General features: G+C 39.8%; 1 protein-coding gene across 24 annotated transcripts in view; it reads right to left on the bottom strand.

Moving 5' to 3' along the window:
- Nucleotides 1-17,230, bottom strand: part of LOC123600590 — a 97,728-nt gene that overhangs the window by 13,134 nt on the left and 67,364 nt on the right. For 2 of the 24 annotated variants that reach the window (XR_006713677.1, XR_006713682.1), the window contains exons 1-2: nucleotides 12,154-12,192; nucleotides 8,486-8,525 (exon numbers count right to left, since the gene is read on the bottom strand). The exons of 16 other annotated variants lie outside the window; for them this stretch is intronic. The gene's annotated coding sequence lies outside the window, so the exon portion shown is untranslated. Of the gene's footprint in view, nucleotides 1-8,485; nucleotides 8,619-12,153; nucleotides 12,203-17,230 lie in introns of those variants that run through there. 6 more of the 24 variants (XR_006713679.1, XR_006713685.1, XR_006713683.1 and 3 more) reach the window with 5 other exon arrangements.

Raw genomic sequence — 17,230 nt, 5'->3', positions numbered from 1 at the left:
AGAACCTGGAGCCTGTTTCCGATTCTGTGTCTCCCTCTCTCTCTGCCCCTCCTCGTTCATGCTCTGTCTCTCTCTGTCCCAAAAATGAATAAACGTTGAAAAAAAAAATTTAAAAAAAAAAAAAAAGACAGAGTGACATTCTCAGCTCAAGTGCCCAGGATATCTGCCTTGCTCTTATGTACCTAACACAGGAAGCCCATGCTTTCTGTCATAATTGGAACTGCAGCTCGTGCCATTTAGTGAAAATCAATTATGAATCCCTCATCACTCATACTGCAACGTCATCATACTGCAACAAAATTAACAGAGTGAAAGATACAATACAGGATAAAGTCCAAAGCTAGACCGACTGCAATACTGAACAGGAATACAGGCTTTCAGAAAAGGAGGTGCCCCAGTGCAGGCATTCAGACACCTGGGCAATATCTGAAAACATAAAAAAAAATGTAGTCCGTACTTCAAAAGCAACATGAACTTAGAACCAAAGGAATCATGATTTAAGGTTTAGAGAGAAACCATATGACTTCATGGTGCTGTGCCTATGAGATCAAGTCTCATCAAATCATACCCTTTAACTAGAGGCTATTTGTTATATGTAAATTATACCTCATTAAAGAGAGTTTCAAAACCTAAAATACTAGAAGCAAATGTGGGAAAGTTCCTTTCTAATCCTGAGTGCATGGGTGATAGGAGTCTGTCTGACCATGTCTCAAAAATCCAAAAGATGAAGACATTTAAAAAATTAATAATAGCAGAGTAAGAGGACCCTGAGCTCACCCTGTCCCATGTTTTCAACTGCATAACATCCACATCCAAGTCCATGAACCAGAGATCGATCCAAAGACTGGCAGAACAAACTCCACAACTAAATAGAAGCTGTACCTGAAAGGTTAGGAAGGTCAGAAAGGTGGAGGGCAGCTGCCTGCAGAGAGGGCAGAGAAAGTGAACCCTCACACCAGGGAGCTCACACAGGCAAGACTAATCCCCAGAACATTTGGCTTTAAAACCCAGAGGGGCTGAATTCCCTTGAGTTTGGATCCTGGAGCTTTGGAGGTCAGATGACCCAGCACTGGGTGATCCAGGAGGATGAGTGATAGCCAGGTCCCTGCCAGTGTAAAGAGACAACGTAAACGTAGCATTTTACACAATGACAAGGCAACAGGAGACAGATCTGTTCATGCTGACTTCTGACTGGTTAGGGGACTTCTCCAACAATGAGGGAGCTTACAGGCACCATTCCCGCCTCTCCCCACCACCACCACCCCCCCATCCAGGAATAAGACCAGAGGCACATACCAGGGAGTGGAGCTGCACAGACACTAGCCATGTGCCAGTCCTCTGGTGGACTCACCCACTCCAAGCCTCCTGGCCTCAGCACTGGGCTCAGGGCAAACTTTGTTAAAACCGCATGGGCACCCTGTCTGGCCAGCTGCAGGCAGAGCTACCACCGCATGCTGTGCACCCCTGGCTACCCTCATCTGTCTCACCCACCCACGTGTCCCAGCCACTGACACACTCTGTGCACAGCCTTGAGCCCCTGGTTGCCCTGGTGCATTGCCCCCAGCCACCAAAGACAGCTACAGATTTGTCAACAGAATCTTGGAAAGACAGAAGGAAGTGACATGACATATTCAAAGCACTGAATGGAAAAATCAGCAGCCAAGAACACTCTATCCAGCAAGGCTATCATTCAGAATAGAAGGAGACACAGAGTTTCCCAAACAAAAACTAAAGGAGTCTGTACCACTAAACCAATCCAGCCAGAAATACTAAGAGGGACTCTTTGAGTGGAAAGGAGAGAACAAAAGTGACAACGGGGAGATAGAAAACACAAATCCAGTAAAAATGAATATTTCTGTAAAAAATCAGTCAAGGAACTCATAATAACATGTACCAAAATATAGGGAGAAGAAAATAATGGGTTCAAAGGTAAATGACCATCAACTTAATATAAATGGCTAAACACAAAGAAATTATGTAAAAACTTAATGCTCACCATACATCAAAAACCACTCATAAATATGCAAAGAATAAGGGAGAAAGAAATCAAAATACATCAGTAAAGTGAATCAGCAAAACATGAAAAAGAAAGACAAGAAAGGATAGAGAAAATCATTAGAAACCACAACAAAACAGGTAACAAAATGGCAATACATAGATACAAATCAATAATTACTTTGCATGTAAATGGAATGAATGCTGTAATAAAAAGATATAGGGTGTAAAAATGTTTGAAAACACAAAACACATTTATATGCTGCCTACAAATGACCCATTTTAGACCGCAAGACACCTACAGAATGAAAATGAGAGGATGTCAAGAAACATGTAAATGAACGTCAAAAGAAAGCCAGGGTAGCAATACTTGTATCAGAAGAAAAAAAAAAGAGAAAGGACTCAAATAAAATCATAAATCAGAGAGGAGAAATCACAACCAACACATCAGAAACACAATCATAAGATAATATTACAAAAACTTGTAAGTAAAAAATTTGGACAATTTACAAGAAACAGGTAAATTCCTGGAAACATATGTTACATTAACTGAAACAGAAATAAATAGAAAACATGAACAGAACAATAGCCAGCAAAGAAATTGAGTCAGTAATCAAAAAACTCTCAACAATCAAAAGTCTAGGACCAGATGACTTCACAGGTAAATTCCACCAAACAGTTAAAACAAGGTTAAGACCTCATCTTCTTAAGCTACTCCAAAATATAAAAAAGGATGGAAAACTACCAAATTCATTCTATGAGGCCAGCATTACCCTGATACCAAAACCAGATAAAGAGTCCACCAGAAAAGAGAACTCCAGGCCAATATCCTTGATGAACATGGATGCAAAAATTCTCAATCAAATACTACCAACCAAATTCAAAAATACCTTCAAAAAATCATTCGCCACAATTAAGTGGATTTGTTCCCAAGCTGCAAGGTGGTTCCATATTCACAAATCAATCACTGCGATGCATTACATCACTGGAAGAAAGGATAAGAACCATATGATCTGGGCTCCTGGGTGGCTCATTTCTTGATTGGCTCAAGTCATGACCATATGGTTCATGGTTCAGGCCCTGCATTAGGCTCTCCGCTGACAGTTCAGAGCCTGGAGCCTGCTTCTTTGTCTCCCTCTCTCTCTGCCCCTACCCCACTCACATTCTGTCTCTGTCTTTCAAAAATGAATAAACATATAAGGAAAAAAAACATACGGTCATTATCAATACATACAGAAAAAAGCATTTGACAAAGTACAACATCCTTTCATGATTATAACCCCTCTAAACTAGGTTTACAGGGAACATACATCAACGTAATAAAGGGTTATCTATGCGGTTAACGTCAACCTTAATGGGGAAAATCTGAGAGCTTTTCCTCTAAGGTCAGGAAGAAGACAAGGATGTTTACTCACCACTTTTCGTAAACAGTACTGGAAGTCCAAGCCACAACAATCAGACAACAAAACAAAACAAAACAAATCCAAATCTGCAAGAAGTGAAACTTTCACACTTTGCAGATTACATGATACTATATATAGAAAACCCTAAAGAGTCCACCCAATAACTGCTAGAACCGATAAATGAATTCAGCAATGTCACAGGATACAAACTCATTGTACAGAAATCTGTTGCATTTCTAAACAATAATGAAGCAGTATAAAGAGATATTAAGAAAACAGTCCCATTTACAGTTGCACACCAAATAATAAGATATCTATGAATAAATCTAACCAAAGTGGTGAGCGACCTATACTCTGAAAAGTGTAAAACAGTGATGAAAGAAATTCAAGATGACACAAAGAAACGGAAGGACATTCCATGCTCATGGATCACAAGTACAAATATTGTGAAAATGTCTACACTTCCCAAAGCAATTGACACAATTAGTGCAATCTACATCAAAATACCAACAGCATTTTTCACAGAACTAGAACAGTCCTAAAATTTGTATGGAACCACAAAAGACCCCAATCTTCAGAGTAAACAACCTTTATGTGAAGTGATAATTATGGATGGCATTATGCCTCTGGATCTTCTGCTCCAAAACACATTAACTCTGGCCTAAGCATTTGAACAAACATTAGACATATCCAAACCAAGGATCATTCTACAAAATACATCATACAAAAGTACCCTCAAAACTTTGCAGATTATGAAAAATATGGAAAATCTAAAAATCGTCATGACCAGGTGGAGCCTAAGGAGACAGGATGACTGAATGTAATGTGCCAGCTGGGAGGAGTCTGGAACAGAAGAGGTTAAAACTGACGAAATCTGAGTTAACATATAAACTTTAGTTAATACTACCATATCTCTTCGGGATATTGATTGTGATAATGTACCAACTCATAGGACATCAGTAGTCAGAAAACAGTCTGATGTCTGTGGAAACTCAGTACTATCTTCCCAATTTTTTTGGTAACTAGAAACCCATCACGAATGAAAAGATTATTAGTAATCATGGTTTTATTTTTTCAACACATATTATAGAACTAGTTCTAGTATTAGTTACTAGTGATTGACATGTACCTCTTCTTGTTGTTCTTACTATCGCTTAATTTAAATAATATCATTCATGTTATGGAAAACCAAATGCACGATGATATACAATTCATAGAAACATCTACTTTACATATTTTAAGGTAATAACATATGTATATACCACTGTATTCTGTGGTATGTATAGTAAGTGTTTTTCTGATCTTTTTTTTTTTTTTTTTTTTTTTAATTTTTTTCAACGTTTTTTTATTTTTGGGACAGAGAGAGACAGAGCACGAACGGGGGAGGGGCAGAGAGAGAGGGAGACACAGAATCGGAAACAGGCTCCAGGCTCTGAGCCATCAGCCCAGAGCCTGACGCGGGGCTCGAACTCACGGACCGCGAGATCGTGACCTGGCTGAAGTCGGACACTTAACCAACTGCGCCACCCAGGCGCCCCAGTGTTTTTCTGATCTTGAAGGAGCATGTCATCTAATGGCTTTCCATAAAGGTGGTTATCCTAGATAATGAATGATACTCAGATTTTACAGGATGTGCTTCACACACATCACGCCTGAACATTTAAAAAAAAAATGTACAAACGGCCAGATGAATCATTGTGACTGGCTCACTTATTCTAAAGAATCATTGCTTGAATATTTTCATGCATATTTTTAGCAGGAATACAACAGAATAAAATATTTCCAAATCAAAGAGATTTTCAAAGACTGGAAGAATGATAGGGAGTTCAAGTGGTTTCAGAAGGAAAAGATGTGACCATGAAGTGGCAGTCACAGGCAAGCAGCTTTCTCTGGGCCACTCTGACGGGTTTGCATGAGAATATGTGACTTGCCAAAGGGTAAGACCCAGAAGTACAAGAGGGAAAGACAACGCTTTAGGAAGGGGTGACTTGGAAAGGGTGCTTCTGTGCCTAAGTGATGGCTCAGCAGCCTGGATGGGGGTCCCTGAGTCAAAGACTTCAAAAGTCCATCAGTAACTTAGACTCACAAAGATCTTAGAGCCACAGAGTTGATCTTCATCTATGAGTAGGAGATGGTCATAGTTTCACAGGATATGAAAAATCGGGCTGGCAGTAGATGGCTAAAATATTATTTAGGGCTATATTTTTAATAAAAAATGGATGTGTAAAAATTTGGGTTTGGAATGGTAAGAAAAATCACAGGCCCATCATCGAGTTACTTACGTTAAGGCCCCATGGCACCAAACCTAGTTTCATTCCTGCAGGAATGTAACCTTTAACCAGTCAACAAAGAATTTCCTAGTCAGTGCTGGAAATTTAACTGATAGACTCCTGCCATTCCCCTCAGGGAGGCAATCTTAAGTAAATAAGGTATTCCATGCCACTAATTTTTTTTAAGTTTATTTATTTTGAGACAGACATAAGGAGAGCACATGCAAGGGAGGGGCGGGAAGAGAGGGAGAGAGAGAATCCCATGACCATGAGGTCATGATTTGAGCCAGGATCAAGTCAGACACTTAATCAAGCCATCCAGGCACTCCAAGAATGTGGAGTTTCAAAGGTTAGCAGGCTTGGCTGGGATACAGCCCTGAGGACACTGGCCTACTCCTGGAGAGAAGGCAGCAAACTACTTGCAAGCAGATGGCATGGAAACAGTGATCTGTACAACTTCTGGTGCAAACAGTGGGGAGATTATACATTCACCTTGGAGAACATCCCTGAGAGGCAGTGTTCACAAAGGGGACAAAGGAGCTAGGCCAAAGGAGCTGGGTGGCGCCATTTCCCTCCTCTGCCCCCCAGCATAAACACAGAGCCACCTGCTAGAAACAACAAGGCCATTCCCACACTGGCTGCCTAACCTGCTTAGACCAAGCCCCACCTTCCTATGCTCTGGCGAGACTGGCCTTCTGGGTCATTGAAGGTTGCCTCAGTCCCAATGGAGCTGGCCCCTTCCCCAGAAGACCAGGTGAAGCCCATGACCACACCACCTCTATTGACCAGACAGTTCTGCAGGGCTTCACTTCTAGTGGCAGTCATTTCAAGTCTTATTTAACAAGCAGATCAGAGCAGACCTAGATAAAACTCACCACATTCTGGCCAAGGACCATACACTTCCCATACAACTGGCCTGAAGGATAGTGCAGCCAGAACACAAAACAGTGCATGCAACACACACCACAGACACTCCTTGATGTGTCAGGCCCTGGACATTGGGTGAGCTCCTCTTCATAAAACCATTCAACTCACAGGCAGGTAACACAATGAGGTTTGGTAACAGAGAGAAGGCAAATACTCAGCCAAAATACCAAGACAAGAGGAATGCATCCCAAATGAAAGAACAAGATAAGGTCATTGGAAGAGAAATGGAAGGAACACTTCCAAACTCATTCCATGAGGCCAGCATGGCCTTGAGTCCAAACTGGACAAAGACCCCACTAAAAAGGAGAACTACAGACCAATTTTCCTGATGAATCTGGATGCAAAAATTCTCAACAAAAATTAGCAAACCAGATCCAACAATACATAAAAAGAATTACTCACCACAGTGAGGTGGGATTTATTTTTGGGATGCACAGCTGATTCAATGTCTGCAAATCAACTGATGGGATACATCACATTGATAAATGAAAGGGTAAGAACCACATGATCCTCTCAATAGATGCAGAAAAAGCATTTGACAAAATACAGCATCCTTTCTTCATGAAAAAAAAAAACCCTCATGAAAGGAGGGATAGAAGGATCATGCCTCAACATCATAATGTCCAGATACAAAAGTCCCACAGCTAATATTCTCTTCAATGGAGAGAAAAGAGAGATTTCCCCCTAAGGTCAGGAACACAACAGGGATGTCCACTCTCACCACTATAATTCAACATACTGTCAGAAGTCCTAGCCTCAACAATCAGACAACAAAAAGAAATACAAAGTGTCTAAACTGGCAAGGAGGGGTCAAACTTCCCCTCCTCGCAGACATGATACTCCCCGTGGAAAATCCAAAAGACTCCACCAAAAAACTTCTAGGACTGATATAGGAATTCAGGAAAGTCTCAGGATAGAAAATCAAGATATAGAATTCGATTGCATTTCTATATGCCAATAAGGAAGCAGCAGGAAATCAAGGAATTGATCTCATTTACAATTGCACTGAAAACCATAAAATACCCAGGGATAAACCTAACCAAAGAGGTGAAAGATCAGTACACTTAAAACAGTAGAGGGGCCCCTGGGTGGCTCAGTCAGTTAAGCGCCGACTTCGGCTCAGGTCATGATCCCACATCTGTGGGTTGGAGTCCCATGATGGGCTCTGTGCTGACAGCTTGGAGCCTGGAGCCTGCTTCACATTCTGTGTCTGCCTCTCTCTCTGCCCCTCCCCTGCTCATGCTCTGTCTCTCTCTCAAAAATAAACAAACATTAAAAAAAATTAAAAGAAAAAACAATATAACATCTATGAAAGAAACTGAAGAAGACAGAAAGAAATGGAAAAACATTCCATGCTCATGGATTAGAAGAGGAAATATTCTTAAAATGTCAATACTACCCAAAGCAATCGACACATTCAATGCAATCCCTATCAAAATAACACCAGCATTCTTCACAGAGCTAGAAAAAACAACCCTAAAATTTGTAAGGAACCAGAAAAGACCCCAAATAGCCAAAGTCATATTGAAAAAGAAAACAAAGTTGGAGACATTATAATTCTGGACTTTATGGTGTATTAGAAAGCTGCAATCATCAAGACAGTATGGTACAGACACAAAAAGAGACACAGAGATCAATGGAAGAGAATAGGGAACCCAGAAATGGACCCTCAAACATATGGCCGAGTAATCTTTGACAAAGAATGAAAGAATATCCAATGGAAAAAAAGAGTCTCTTCAGCAAATGGTACTGGGAAAACTGGACAGTGAGAAGAATGAATCTGTACTATGTTCTTAAACCACACACACACACACAACCTCAAAATGGATGAAAGATCTAAATGTAAGATGGGAACCATCAAAATCCTAGAGGAGAAAACAGGCAACCTACCTCTTTGATCCTGGCCACAGCAAATTCTTGCTTGTCGTGTCTCCAGAAGCAAGGGAAACAAAAACAAAAATGAACTATTGGGACCTCAAGATAAAAAGCTTCTGCACATCAGAGGACACAATCAGCAAAAGTAAAAGGCAGAGGATTGAATGGGAGAAGATATTTGCAAGTGACACATCAGGTAAAGGGTTAGTATCCAAAATCTATAAAAAACTTATCAAACTCAACACCCAAAAACCAAATAATCCAGTGAAGAAATGGGCAAAAGACATGAAGAGACACTTTACCAAAGATGACATCCAGATTGGTCACACATAAAAAAAGATGCTCAACCTCACTCATCATCATTGAAATTCAAATCAAAACCACAATGAGATAGCCCCTCACACCTATCAGAATGGCTAAAATTAACATCTCAGGAATTGACAGGTGTTGGCAAGGATGCAGAGAAAGGGAACCCTTTTGCAATGCTGGTGGGAATGCAAAGTGGTATAGCCACTCTGGAAAATAGTATGGGATTTGTCACAAAAACTAAAAATAGACCTACACTATGACCCAGCAATTGCACTACTAGGTATTTATCCAAAGGACACACAAACGCTGACTTAAAGTGGCACATGCACTCCAATATTTATAGCAGCATTATCAACAATAGCTAAATTATGCAAAAAGCCCAAATGAACATTGACTGATGAATGGATAAAGAAGATGTGGTATATTTATACAGTGGAATATTACTCAGCAATCAAAAAGAATGAAATCTTGCTATTTGCAACACTGTGGATGGAACTGAACTATATTATGCTAAGCAAAATGTCAGAGAAAGACACACATCATATGATTTTTCTCATCCATGGAATTTAAGAAATTAAGCTGATGAACATAGTGAAAGGAAGGCAAAAATGAGATACAAACAGAGAGGGAGTCAAATTATAAGGGACTCTTAAATACAGAGAAGAAACTCAGGGTTCCTGGAGGGTTACTGAATAGGGGGATGGGCTAAATGGGTGACAGGCACTGGAGGGGGGCACTTGCAATGAGTACTGGGTATTTTTCGTAGTTGATGGATCACTAAATTCTACTCCTGAAAATGTATTCTACTATAAGATAACTAACTTGGGCTTAAATTAAAAAAAAAATAAATATGAAAAATAAATTAATTAATACCAGTCAAAAGAAAAGAATATTTAAATCGGACTCTTTGAGTGGAAATGAAAGACCAAAAGTGATACAGACAACAAAGGATCAGAGAAAACATCAAGAAATAATGGCAAAACACCTAATAAAATGGCACTAACTATATATCTATCAATAATTACTCTGAATGTAAATGGACTAAATACTCCAATAAAAAGACACCGAATAGGGTGTCAGAATGGACAAAAGAAAAAAAAAAGAAAAGAAATAAACAAACAAAAAAACCCAAGACCTATCTAGGTGCTGCCTACAAAGCCTTATTTGGACCTAAAGTCACCTTCAGATTTAAAGTGAGGGAATGAAGAAACATTTCTCATGCCAATAATGTCAAAAGAAAGCCAGTAGCAATACTTATATCAGGCAAAATAAACTTTAAAACCAAGACTGTATTTTGGTACCCTTTGGGTAAATACCTAATAGTGAAATTGCATACACCCAATATTTATAGCAGCATTATCAACAATAGCAAAACTATAGAGAAAGCCCAAATATCCATCAACTCAACTGCTGAACGTATAAAGTTGTGGGGGGTGTGTGTGTATACATACAGACATATATATACATACATACACACACACACATATATACAATGAAATATTACTCAGCCATCAAAAAAGAATGAAATCTTGCCATCTGCAACAATGTGGATGGAGCTAGAATATATTATGCTAAGTGAAATATGTCAATCAGAGAAAGACAAACATATTCAGAACACTCCATACTAAAATGGCAGAATACACATTCTTTTCAAGTGTACATGGGACATTCTCCAGAATCGATCACATTCTAGGTCACAAATCAGGCCTCAACAGGTACCCAGAGATCAGACCAAGCATCTTTTCTGACCACAAAGCTAAGAAACTTGAAGTCAATGCCCCCCACCAAAAAAGGAAAGGCCACAAATAAAGGGAGGTTAAACAACATGCTACTAAATGAATGAGGAAGTGAATAAGAAAATACACTAAAACAAATGAAAATGAAAATACACTGGAAAAATCTTTGGAATGCGGCAAAAGCAGTCTAAGATAGAAGTATATAGCAATACAAGCCTACCTTACAGAGCAAGAAAAATCTCAAACAATCCAAACTTACAACTAAAGGAATGAGAAAAAGAACAATCCAACCCTAAGGATGGCAGAAGGGAGGAAATAATAAAGATTAAGGGATCAATAAGTGATATAGAAACTAAAAAACATTAGACCAAATCAATGAAACCAGGGACTGGTTCTTTGGAAAACAGTAATCAACTTGAAAACCTCCTAGACGGACTTTTCACAAAGAAGAAAGAAAGGACCCAAATAAATAAAATCACAAATAAGAGAGGAGAAATAACAGTCCACACCACAGAAACACAATTAGAAGATAATATTATGAAAAACTATATGCAACAAATTGGACACTCTGGGAAAAATAGATAAATTCCTAGAAACACATAAACTACCAAAACTGAAACAGGTAGATACATAAAATCAGAAACCAGAAAGAAACTGAATCAGTAATAAAAACATATCTCCCCCGACACAAGAGTTCAGGGCCAGAAGGCTTCACTGATTAATTCTACCAAACATGTAAGGAGTAATATCTATTCTTCTTGAATTATTACAAAAAATAAAAGAGAAGGAAAATTTACAAACCCATGCTATCAGGCCATTATTACCCTGGTACCAAAATCAGATAAAGCCTCCACTAAAACCAAAAACTGCTGGGGCGCCTGGGTGGCCTGGTCAGTTGGCTGTTCAACACTTAATTTCGGATTAGGTCATTATCTTGCGGTTCATGTGTTCGAGTCCCACATTGTACCCTGTGCTGACAATGGAACATGCTCAGGATTCTCTCTCCCTGTCTCTCTGCCCCTCCCTCACTTTTATGTACTCTATCTCTCTACATAAATAAATAAACATTCAAAAATATGTTAAATTTTTTTTTTTAAATAGGGGCACCTGGGTGGCTCAGTCGATTAAGCGTCCGATTTCGGCTGAGGTCATGATCTCGTGGTTCGTGAGTTCCAGCCCCGGGTCAGGCTCTGTGCTAACAGCTCAGAGCCTGGAGCCTACTTCAGATTCTGTGTCTCCCTCTTTCTCTGGCCCTTCCCCTCTTGAGCTCTGTCTGTCTCTCTCTCTCTCTCTCAAAAATAAATAAATGTTAAAAAAAAATTTTTAATTTTTTTTTTTAAATAAAACTGCAGACCAATAGCCTAATGAGTATGTATGCAGAAATTCTCATTAAAATACCTTCAAATTAAAGTCAATAATACATTAATAGAATCATTTACCATAATCAAGTGGGATATATTTCTGGGCTGCAAGGGTGGTTCCACATTCACAGATCAATCAACATAATGTACCACAGTAATAGAAGAAAGGATAAGAACAATACGATACTTTCAACAGATGCAGGAAAAGCACTTGACAAAATGTCACATCCATTCATGATAAAAAACCCTCAGCAAAGTAGACTGAGACTCAACCTACCTGCACATAATAAAGGTCATCTACAAAAAACACACAGCTAATCTCATCCTCAATTGGGAAAAATTAAAGCTTTTCCTCCAAGGTCAGGAACAAGACGGGGATGATCCCTGTCATCAGTTATTCCACATAGTACTGGAAGTCCTAGCCACAGCAATCAGACAACAAAAAGAAATAAGTAGGATCCAAATCAGCAAGGAAGAAGTAGAACTTTCACTATTTGTAACTGACATGATGCTCTCTATAAAAATCATGAAAGACTCTGATAGAAATTGCTAGAATTGATATATGAATTTGACAAGTCACAATATACAGAAATCAATGTACAGAAATCTATTGCATTTCTATAGATGAATCATGAACAGAGAGAGAAATTAAGGAATCAATCCCATTGACAGGTACACCAAATACCACAACATACCAGGAATAAACCTAACCAAAGAGGTGAAAGACTTATACTCTAAAGGTTATGAAACACTGATGAAAGAAATGGAAGAGGACACAAAGAAAGGGAAATACATTTCATGTTCATGGATGGGAAGAACAAAATACTGTTAAAATGACTACACTCCTCAAAACAATCTACACACGTAATGAAATCCCTATCACACTAACAAAACATTTGTCACAGAATTAGAACAAATAATCCCAAAATTTGTATGGAACAACAAAAGACCCCAAACAGCCAAAACAAACTTGAAGAAAAGCAAAGATGGAGACATCACAATTCCAGACTTTAGGTTATATTACAATGCTATCGTGGGGCACCTGGGTGGCTCAGTCAGTTGAGCATCCGACTTCGGCTCAGGTCATGATCTCGCAGTCCGTGAGTTCTAGCCCCACATCGGGCTCTGTGCTGACAGCTCAGAGCCTGGAGCCTATTTCAGATTCTGTATCTCCCTCTCTCTCTGCCCCTCCCCCACTCATGCTCTCTCTGTCAAAAATAAACACTAAAAAAATTTTTTTAAAAAAAGCTATAGTGATCAGAACAGTATGGTACTAGCAAAACAAAACAAAACAAAACAAAACAACCAACCACAGACGCATAGATCAATAGAGTGGAAACCCAGAAATGAACTCATACCTATATGGTCAATTAATCCTCAACAAAGCAGGAAGGAATATCCAATTGAAAAAAAGATAGTCTTGTGGCACATGGGTGGCTCAGTCACTGAAGCGTCTGATCATGGCTTCAGTTCAGGTCATGATCTCAGGTTTCATCAGTTTCAAACCCATGCCGGGCACCACACAGTGCAGAGTCTGCATGGGATTCTATTTCTCTCTGCCTCTATTCTGCATGCTCTGTCTCTCTCTCAAAAATAAATAAATACACTTTTAAAAAAGTCTCTTCAACATATGGTTTTGGAAAAACTAGACAGCAACCTGCAAAATAAACCAAAAACAACAACAGACCACTTTCTTACAACATACACAAAAATGAATCCAACATGGATAACGACCTACGTGTGAAACCTAAAACCATAAAAATCCCAGAGGATAACACAGGCAGTATCTTATTTGACATTGGCTGCACAAATGTCTTTGTAGATATATCTCCTGAGGTAAGGGAAACACAAGAAAAATAATGGGACTTCCTAGAAATAAAAAGCTTCTGTCACCAAGGAAACAACAAAACTAAAACACAACCTACAGGATGATGATATTTGCAAACGACATCTGATAAAGGGTTAGTGTCCAAAATATATAAAGTTGCAGAGCACCCAAAAAAAGAGAAATCCAATTAAACATGGGCAGAAGACATGAATAGACATTTTCCCAAAGAAGACATACAGATAGCCAAGAGACACAGGAAAAGATGCTCAACAATACTGATCTTCAGGGAAATACAATTCTAAAGTACAATGAGATAACTCATCACATCTGTGAGAATGACTAAAATCAACGAATGATGAAACAGCAGGTGTTGCCAAGGATGTGGGGAAAAAGGAAACCTCTTGCACTGTTGGTAGGAATGCAAAATGGTGCAGCCACTCTGGAAAATATCATGGAGATTCCTCAAAAAATTGAAAATAGAACTACCTTACCATCCAGCAATTTCACTACGAGGTATTTACACAAAGAATACAAAAATAATGCTTCAAAGGGATACATGCACACTGATGTTTACAGCAGCATTTTCTACAACAGCCAAATTATGGAAACTGCCCAAGTTTCCATCAACTGCTGAATAAATTGAGATATAGTATATGGAATGGAATATTATTTAGCTGTAAAAACATGAAATCTTGTCATTTGCTATGAGGTGGATGGAGCGAGAGAATGTCATGCTAGGTGAAATAAGCCTGTCAGAGAAAGACAAATACCAGATGATTTCACTAACACATGGAAATGAAACAAAACAAAGGGGGGAAAAAGGAGACAGTGAAACACAGACTCTTAACTAGGAAACAAACTAAGGGTTTCCCCACTGGGGTGGGGGATGGGTGAAACAGGTGATGGGTATTAAGAAGTGCACTTGGGATGAGCACCAGGTGACATGTGAAGTGTTGCTCTACATTGTCCACCTGAAACTAATATTACACTGTATCTTTACTAACTAGAATTTAAATTAAAAAATAACATAAGGTTAATGACACCTACCTACCAGGTTTTCTGTAGTTTTCAATCACTTCACTATGTTGGAAAAATAGCCATTACATTTTTATTTTTTTTAATATTTTTTAATTTTTTTGTGTTAATAATTCTTTTTTTAATATATGAAATTTATTGTTAAATTGGTTTCCATACAACACCCAGTGCTCATCCCAAAAGATGCCATCTTCAATACCCATCACCTACCCTTCCCTCCCTCCCACCCCCCATCAACCCTCAGTTTGTTCTCAGTTTTTAAGAGTCTCTTATGCATTGGCTCTCTCCCACTCTAACCTCTTTTTTTTTCCTTCCCCTCCCCCATGGGTTTCTGTTAAGTTTCTCAGGATCCACATAAGAGTGAAAACATATGGTATCTGTCTTTCTCTGTATGGCTTATTTCACTTAGCATAACACTCTCCAGTTCCATCCACATTGCTACAAAGGGCCATATTTCATTCTTTCTCATTGCCACGTAGTACTCCATTGTGTATATAAACCACAATTTCTTCATCCATTCATCAGTTGATGGACACTTAGGCTCTTTCCACAATTTGGCTATTGTTGAGAGTGCTGCTATAAACATTGGGGTACAACTGCCCCTAGGCATCAGTACTCCTGTATCTCTTGGGTAAATTCCTAGCAGTGCTACTGCCGGGTCATAGGGTAGGTCTATTTTTAATTTTTTGAGCAACCTCCACACTGTTTTCCAGAGTGGCTGCACCAGTTTGCATTCCCACCAACAGTGCAAGAGGGTTCCCGTTTCTCCACATCCTCGCCAGCATCTATAGTGTCCTGACTTGTTCATTTTGGCCACTCTGACTGGCGTGAGGTGATACCTGAGTGTGGTTTTGATTTGTATTTCCCTGATGAGGAGCGACGTTGAGCATCTTTTCATGTGCCTGTTGGCCATCTGGATGTCTTCTTTAGAGAAGTGTCTATTCATGTTTTCTGCCCATTTCTTCATTGGATTATTTGTTTTTCGGGTGTGGAGTTTGGTGAGCTCTTTATAGATTTTGGATACTAGCCCTTTGTCCAATATGTCATTTGCAAATATCTTTTCCCATTCCGTCAGATGCCTTTTAGTTTTGTTGGTTGTTTCCTTTGCTGTGCAGAAGCTTTTAATCTTCATGAGGTCCCAATAGTTCATTTTTGCTTTTAATTCCCTTGCCTTTGGGGATGTGTCAAGTAAGAAATTGCTGTGGCTGAGGTCAGAGAGGTCTTTTCCTGCTTTCTCCTCTAGGGTTTTGATTGTTTCCTGTCTCACATTCAGGTCCTTTATCCATTTTGAGTTTATTTTTGTGAATGGTGTAAGAAAGTGGTCTAGGTTCATTCTTCTGCATGTTGCTGTCCAGTTCTCCCAGCACCATTTGTTAAAGAGACTCTCTTTTTTCCATTGGATATTCTTTCCTGCTTTGTCAAAGATTAGCTGGCCATACTTTTGTGGGTCTAGTTCTGGGGTTTCTATTCAATTCCATTGGTCTATGTGTCTGTTTTTGTGCCAATACAATGCTGTCTTGATGATGACAGCTTTGTAGTAGAGGCTAAAGTCTGGGATTGTGATGCCTCCTGCTTTGGTCTTCTTCTTCAAAATTACTTTGGCTATTCGGGGCTTTTTGTGGTTCCATATGAATTTTAGGATTGCTCGTTCTAGCTTCAAGAAGAATGCTGGTGCAATTTTGATTGGGATTGCATTGAATGTGTAGATAGCTTTGAGTTAACCATTAAATTTTTAAAAAGCATGTATGATGTGGGGCCCAGTTTGTGCCCTTACCTCGGTCTCTGGTTCTAGCATGACTCGGAAAGTGGATCCCAGCTCATTCTTCCAGAAGGTCCTGAGATGAGCATTTCATGCATTCATGTCCTAATGGAACGCAGCTCCCGTTTTTCTGAACTTCTGTCAGGATTTCTTCCCGGAAACAAGCCTGAATCTGGAACAAACCATCCATGGCATCTATGATGTGATGTCGTGAGACCCCTCAATCCACGGGTCCTTTAGTAAAATACGTCTTGTTCAAATACTGTCCAGGAAGAGGAGGAATGAAACACGGGAACAGCCCAGAAAGTGCAAGGGCCTGTGCTGCTGACCGACCAGCACGCCCAGGGAAGCCACCCAGCGCCCCCTCCTCAGCACTCAGTGCAACAAGGCAGTTTCTCTCTGGCGACTCAGGAGATGCCAAGTTGCTGCAAAGTTCCCAAGGCCTCCCCTGGGACGGGCGGCAGAACCTGCTGGAAACGCAGCCCTGGTCTCTGTCCTGAGGCAGCAGCAGAGGCCCTGAGTCCTCTGGGAGCAACAAAAGCCCTAACTGTTCTGAGGTGCCCTGGGTCAGAAAAGCCAATGGGATACCCTCTGCAGGCCTTCACTGTGCACCCAGAGGAACCAGCCCCTCCACTTTGTGGTGCTCTAGCTCTCTCTGCTGGCCACCATGGGAATTCCTGCAATGTGGAAGGCCCTGGTCACTCAGCTGACGGACCCAAGGTACTCTGGGCA

This window comes from Leopardus geoffroyi, chromosome D1 (assembly GCF_018350155.1).
Source record: "Leopardus geoffroyi isolate Oge1 chromosome D1, O.geoffroyi_Oge1_pat1.0, whole genome shotgun sequence".
Lineage (NCBI taxonomy): Eukaryota > Metazoa > Chordata > Mammalia > Carnivora > Felidae > Leopardus > Leopardus geoffroyi.
The sequence above is the reverse complement of the archived record's forward strand: the minus strand, read 5'-3'. Positions and strand labels throughout refer to the sequence as shown.